At 44.4% G+C, this 6266-nt stretch overlaps 1 non-coding gene across 1 annotated transcript; it reads left to right on the forward strand.

Annotated features, from left to right (window-relative positions):
• Positions 1-5336: 5336 nt before the first annotated feature.
• Positions 5337-5411, forward strand: Trnat-ugu (transfer RNA threonine (anticodon UGU)). The gene has a single exon. It is a non-coding gene; the product is annotated as a tRNA-Thr (tRNA).
• The last annotated feature ends 855 nt before the right edge of the window (positions 5412-6266 follow it).

Raw genomic sequence — 6266 nt, forward strand, 5'->3', positions numbered from 1 at the left:
AGGTAATGACAGTGGCACGTAAAGTGCCCTCCGCCACACACCGTTGGGTGGCTTGCGGAGTATAAATGTAGATGTAGATGTAGGAAGCAGTGGCCGCACGGGTCGCTTGGTGGGCGCGGGCAGCTCGGCAGGCCGGCCACGTGGTGCCAGACGCTGGCCGAAGCAGGAGGGGTCCGGCGGCCGCGTGGCTGGGAATTCCATGTTGACACTGTGACGAGGGCGGTGCTTTGTGTCGATGAAGCAGATTTCTATGCCGGGAGTGCCAAAGATGGCGGACTTTGTGAAACCTTAATGGCAGACATTTCAAAGTTCATATAGAAATTAATAGTAGCCAAAGGAATCGTGATACCTTAAAAAGAAACATGTACATTACCATTATCTGCACGACAATTCTCATGGTGTAATCAGATTTTCAATGTCCTTATTAGTTTAAAGTTTAGTATCTGACTGTAAATTAGACAAGTAACCCAGCCACGAATTTCCAAAATGTAAACGCTTCATCCGATTTCGTCGATCGATGTGTCTTCATAAAGCTTTTAGTGTAAACCTAAAAAGTTACAGGCATGTAACTTGTATAGTAAATGAGTTGTGGTAGGTCAAAGTGGCCGATTACTATCGATCGCGTCAGGCCATAAGTACTCCATAGTTACACGAAAAAAATGGTAGAAGCATGCTTATAAATATACTTATTCATCTATGTCTTTGTTTATATCCGATATATACTATTCATGAAGAAATTGGTTAAATATTTACTGTGTTTTAGAAAGCACAGAGGCATTAGGCTACTGGCCTACCTTTTGTTCTACTCCTTTGATATGTGTTATATTTAATTTGTTTATGTATCTAATAATGTGTGTTAGAGCGTGTTTATGGTCCAGCCGAGGGAATATTTATTTAATTTCAAGTTATTTAAATGTAGCTCCAGTATTTCGTATGTTTCATTACGTTTGTGAGTGGGCGTTGGCTTGAAGACAGGGCGGGAGCGCTCTAGCCTATCACCGCGATCGTCTCCGGGGAGGACACGAGGTAGTTATGAGCAGTGCTGGAGTTCTGGAGGGTATGGCACAGGACACGGGGTGCTGGACGTGACGGCGCGATGGACGCTCGGTCGCGAGAGAGACATTGGAGAGTGTGCAGCGGAAATACTTTGGAGTGCCGACTTGTGCACTTGTTAGATTTCCGTGGCTTCTACAGTGAAGACGTAGTGTGCGTTTAGAATTGAATATCTCGCGAGCTGTGTTGTTGTTCATAAATAATTACGTGCAGTAGGAATCTATTGTTTCCCTGTTATTCAACTTATATTTTGTTTAATTGCTGGCCCATCGACAACAATAAGTGCTTTGCAGAAATATACCGCATTATAAAAAGTACTTCTACTATCGTACTCAACATTTAAAGTCGTTAAGATAGTACCTGCGGATTTCATTTAATTGCAATCTTTCATTTATAAATGAGGAGAAGTGCACACGTATCTAAAGTGGATGTCCAGCTGTGGGAGACAATGCGAATAATCTCGGGAACACTCAGGGCCACCTCCTGTGCATAGATTCCTGTACTAGCGAACATAGAGCCTCCAGAAATCAGGCGATCACAGCTAGCCCCTAAAAACCTACAGGAAAATTATAGACAACCCGGACCGCCCTATCCACCAAGATCTGACACCGACAAACAGGCTTCAATCCAGATCACCCTTTTGGAAAATCGGTGAAGAACTACAAGCCTTTGAGCCGAGAACGGCCTGGAACGAAGTATGGCCGGCAAGTGAATTTAAGAACAAAAATTTAGTACACGATCCGAACAAGAAGACTGATGGCTTCAACCTACCAAGAAGAGTGTGGACAGCTCTAAACCGGGTCAGAACGAGTGTTGGGAGATGTAAACACCTGATGAACAAGTGGGGCCTGGGAGACAGCGCTGTATGTGAGTGCGGTGAAATACAGACAATGGACCATCTACTCGTGTGCAAAGTGTATGGCTATGGTGGTGAACTCATGGACATACATAGACACAGTGACTCAGCCATAGAGTGGCTCAAAAACATATCTAATATAGTGTAGAATTATATTGTTTTCTTTTTTAGTATATAGTGATAAGAATATTGTAAATTATGCCTCTGTGATACCGAACGAGTAAATAAATTTATAAATTAATATTCTACTTTCATAATTCGCAATTGCCGAGTGATAGAAACCTTCGACCATTCGATTCATGTGTGTATTCTTATCGTATACCGTAGACTCAGCAGTATTTGGCCTGTAATGCGGCAACTACGTATCCCAGCCCCAAGACAACGAAACCAGCCAAAACTTTTAATAATTCAACTCTGAGTCATGGGGTGCGTAGTTATTTGGAAAGCCCGCAGCGGGGACTTCCATTTGCCTTACATACGGTCATATGTTTCTTTCTATTGCTAACCGCCTAAATCTCGTCTCTTTGTGTTGTGTCATTTCTGTATCTGCTCATTACTCCAGCTACGGAATAGTCGTCTATGTTGAACGCGTGTGTCGTGTCTCTATACAGACAGTCACTCTGCGTGGGGATAGACCGCCAGCTACAGCATGTGCAGGGAAGTGTCGGAGCAGTTTATCTACATTCCATGGCTAAGAATGGTGCAGCGCCGACAAGGTAAGTATTAGATGAGACTACCAAAATGGTTCAAATGGCTCTGAGGACTATGGGGCTGCCGGCCGGTGTGGCCGTGCGGTTAAAGGCGCTTCAGTCTGGAACCGCGTGACCGCTACGGTCGCAGGTTCGAATCCTGCTTCGGGCATGGATGTGTGTGATGTCCTTAGGTTAGTTAGGTTTAAGTAGTTCTAAGTTCTAGGGGACTGATGACCACAGAAGTTAAGTCCCATAGTGCTCAGAGCCATTTGAACCATTTGACTATGGGACTCAACATCTTAGCTCATAAGTCCCCTAGAACTTAGAACTACTTAAACCTAACTAACCTAAGGACATCACACACACCCATGCCCGAGGCAGGATTCGAACCTGCGACCGTAGCAGTCCCGCGGTTCCGGACTGCAGCGCCAGAACCGCACGGCCATGAGACTACCAGAAGTGAAGTTTACAGGTGACTTTCCTTCCGAAAAAAATGTTTCTTCCTAGTAACTATTAAAGAGACGGAACTTGGGGTCATCTAAACCAAGACACCAAACGATAGTTACAGTTCATTCTCAGTGTTTTTGAAAATCTGCTGTTGTATATTTGAGACCCTTTTTTATTTCGTCTCATTATGGAAAAATCGTTATTGTGGAAGCAGAGATTCTTTCTTCGTGTCAAGTGTAAACACAGCGCCACCAAATGTTCTGGATGTCTACAAATCATCACTAGACCTGTCTTTCCCTTTGGCGACGCTGTTTGAATTTGTGCACTTGTCAAGTTCTATCAAGCCATACTAGAACTTGAGCGACAAGCTCTGTGCCTCCCATTCAAAATCCCCCTATTGTATGCAGTGATAAGCACCCTATTCCGCCCCACATTCTCTCCCGACGTAGCTTTAGCCATACACTTCCTTTCTGATCACATAAACCTGTATGTTGCAGGAGCCCTTCGAGCCCCGGTACATACACTCTAATTACCATCTTCAGGTATGATCTGCCTCACTTTACATGCATATCCACTTTTTAACAAGTTTCAGCGTTCTACGTTTCACTACGAGCAGCATTACGAAACGCACTGAAAGCCAAAGAAATTGGTACACCTGCCAAATATCGTGTAGAGTCCCTGCAAGCACGAAGAAGTGCCGCAACACAACGTGGCATGGACTTGACTAACGTCTGAAGTAGTACTGGAGAGAACTGACACCATGAATCCTGCAGGGCTGTCCATAAATCCGTAAGAGTACGGAGGAGTGGAGGTCTCTTCTGAACAGCAAGTTGCAAGGCAGCCCAGATATGCTGAATAATGTTGATGTCTGGGGAATTAGGTGGCCAGGACGAGTGTTTAAACTCAGAAGTATGTTTCTGGAGCCACTCTGTAGCAGTTCTGGGCGTGTGGGGGTGTCGCATTGCCCTGCTGGAATTGCCCAAGTACGCCGGAATGCGCAATGATCATGAATGGATGCAGGTGGTCAGACAGCATGTTAACGTACGTGTCACCTGTCAGAGTTGTATGTAGACGTATAAGGGATCCCATATCACTCCAACTGCAAACGCCCCACATCATTAAAGAGCCTGCACCACCTCCAACAGTCGCCTGCTGACATGCAGGGTCCATGGATTCATAGATTGTCTCCATACCCGCTCACGTCCATTCGCTCAATGTAATTTGAAACGAGAAGCCACTTGCTTCCAGTCATCAACAGTCCAACGTCGGTGTTGGCGGGCCCAGGCGAGGCCTAAAGCTTTGTGTCGTGCAGTCATCAAGGGTACACAAGTGGACCTTCGGTTCCGAAAGCCCATATCGGTGATGTTTCGTTGAATGGTTCGCACGCTGACACTTGTTAATGACCCAGAATTGAAATCTGCAGCAGTTTGCAGAAGGGTTGCGCTTCTATCGCGTTGAACAATCCTCTCCAGTCGTCGTTGGTCCTCTTCTTGCAGGATCTTTTTCCGGCCGCAGCGATGTCGGTGATTTGATGTTTTATCGCATTCCCGATATTACGGTACACTCGTGAAATGGTCGTACGGGAAAATCCCCACTTCATCGCTACCTCGGAGTTGCTGTGTCCCATCGCCCGTGCGCCGATTGTAAAACTACGTTCAAACTCACTTAAATCTTGATAACCTGACATTGTAGCAGCAGCGATCAAACAACTGCGCCAGCCAGACCCTTGTTGTCGTATACAGGCGTCGCTGACCGTAGCGCGGTATTCTCCCTGCTTACATATCTCTGTATTTGAATACGCATGCCTATGCCAGTTTCTTTGGAGCTTCAGTGTACATACATCAACGAAGAAATTAGAATTCGTGAGGTGAGAGAAGTGCTGGTAGAACTGAAACTTTGAGGGCGAATCGTCATTTATTATTATTATTATTTTTATGAATATGAATTGTGAAATGATAATTAAATAGACACCCTAGCTGCAAGCAGGCGTTGATACACTTCATTGGGGACATGTTGAAAATGTGTGCCCCGACCGGGACTCGAACCCGGGATCTCCTGCTTACATGACAGACGCTCTATCCATCTGAGGCACCGCGGGCACAGAGGATAGTGCGTCTGCAGGGACTTATCCCTTGCACGCTCCCCGTGAGATCCACATTCCCAACATGTCCACAACACTACATTCGTAGTGCGCCTAATAGATGTTTGCCCATCATACTCATGTTGGGAATGTGGATCTCACGGGGAGCGTGCAAGGGATAAGTCCCTGCAGACGCACTATCCTCTGTGCCCGCGGTGGCTCAGATGGATAGAGCGTCTGCCATGTAAGCAGGAGATCCCGGGTTCGAGTCCCGGTCGGGGCACACATTTTCAACATGTCCCCAATGAAGTGTATCAACGCCTGCTTGCAGCTAGGGTGTCTATTTAATTATCATTTCATTTCTAGCAAAGCTGCATGGTCATCCACGGTAACTGTTCTTTCGGGAACAGATACTACCGTCATATATATAGTTAAAAAAAATATGAATTGTTGTACTTAAAGTCTTCATTTTATTATGCATGCAGTTTAGTTAACAACTACTGAGAAAAATCACTTATGTATAATGAATTTAAACAAATCATTCATATTATCAACATAAGTATCACATGATCTCTTCCTTGCTGCACAGTTGATTTCTCCATTTATTGTGGCAGTTACTGCTATCTTGTTGTTTAATCAATGTATCATAGAGAACATGTTTTGCAAGATGAAGATTAAATTAATTTACGTAATGTACAAAAAGTTATTATTCTTGGGAACCAAAAAATGTACGTTGGTTACGTCGCTTCTTTAACTTCTTATCTGTTCAATGTTAATAAATCAAATGATGTGTTGATATTGGTTACACCTCTTGTCAACAATTGTACAACCAATTGTATTTCACCACAATAAAATAATTCTCCAAGAAACAAAACTTCTCAAAACGCCTTCGACATCCCATTTTGGCAGCGTCAGTCGTGGGTAGATGTCACTCCGGACTTATCTATAGCAGCAACACTGGATCATACAGCAAAGGAGTGCTAAACAGTTCCGAAAGTCTGTAATCATCTCTCTTGGGCAGCATTAAAGAAGAGTGCAAGACGGAATTTGACGAGAATACACCACGCTCCAGTCCTTCTAATGTCCTTTTTTGGATCAGTATGTATCTTTTAGTCAACTAGAATAAGATTTTTTAGTA

Source organism: Schistocerca nitens, chromosome 7 (assembly GCF_023898315.1).
Source record: "Schistocerca nitens isolate TAMUIC-IGC-003100 chromosome 7, iqSchNite1.1, whole genome shotgun sequence".
NCBI lineage: Eukaryota > Metazoa > Arthropoda > Insecta > Orthoptera > Acrididae > Schistocerca > Schistocerca nitens.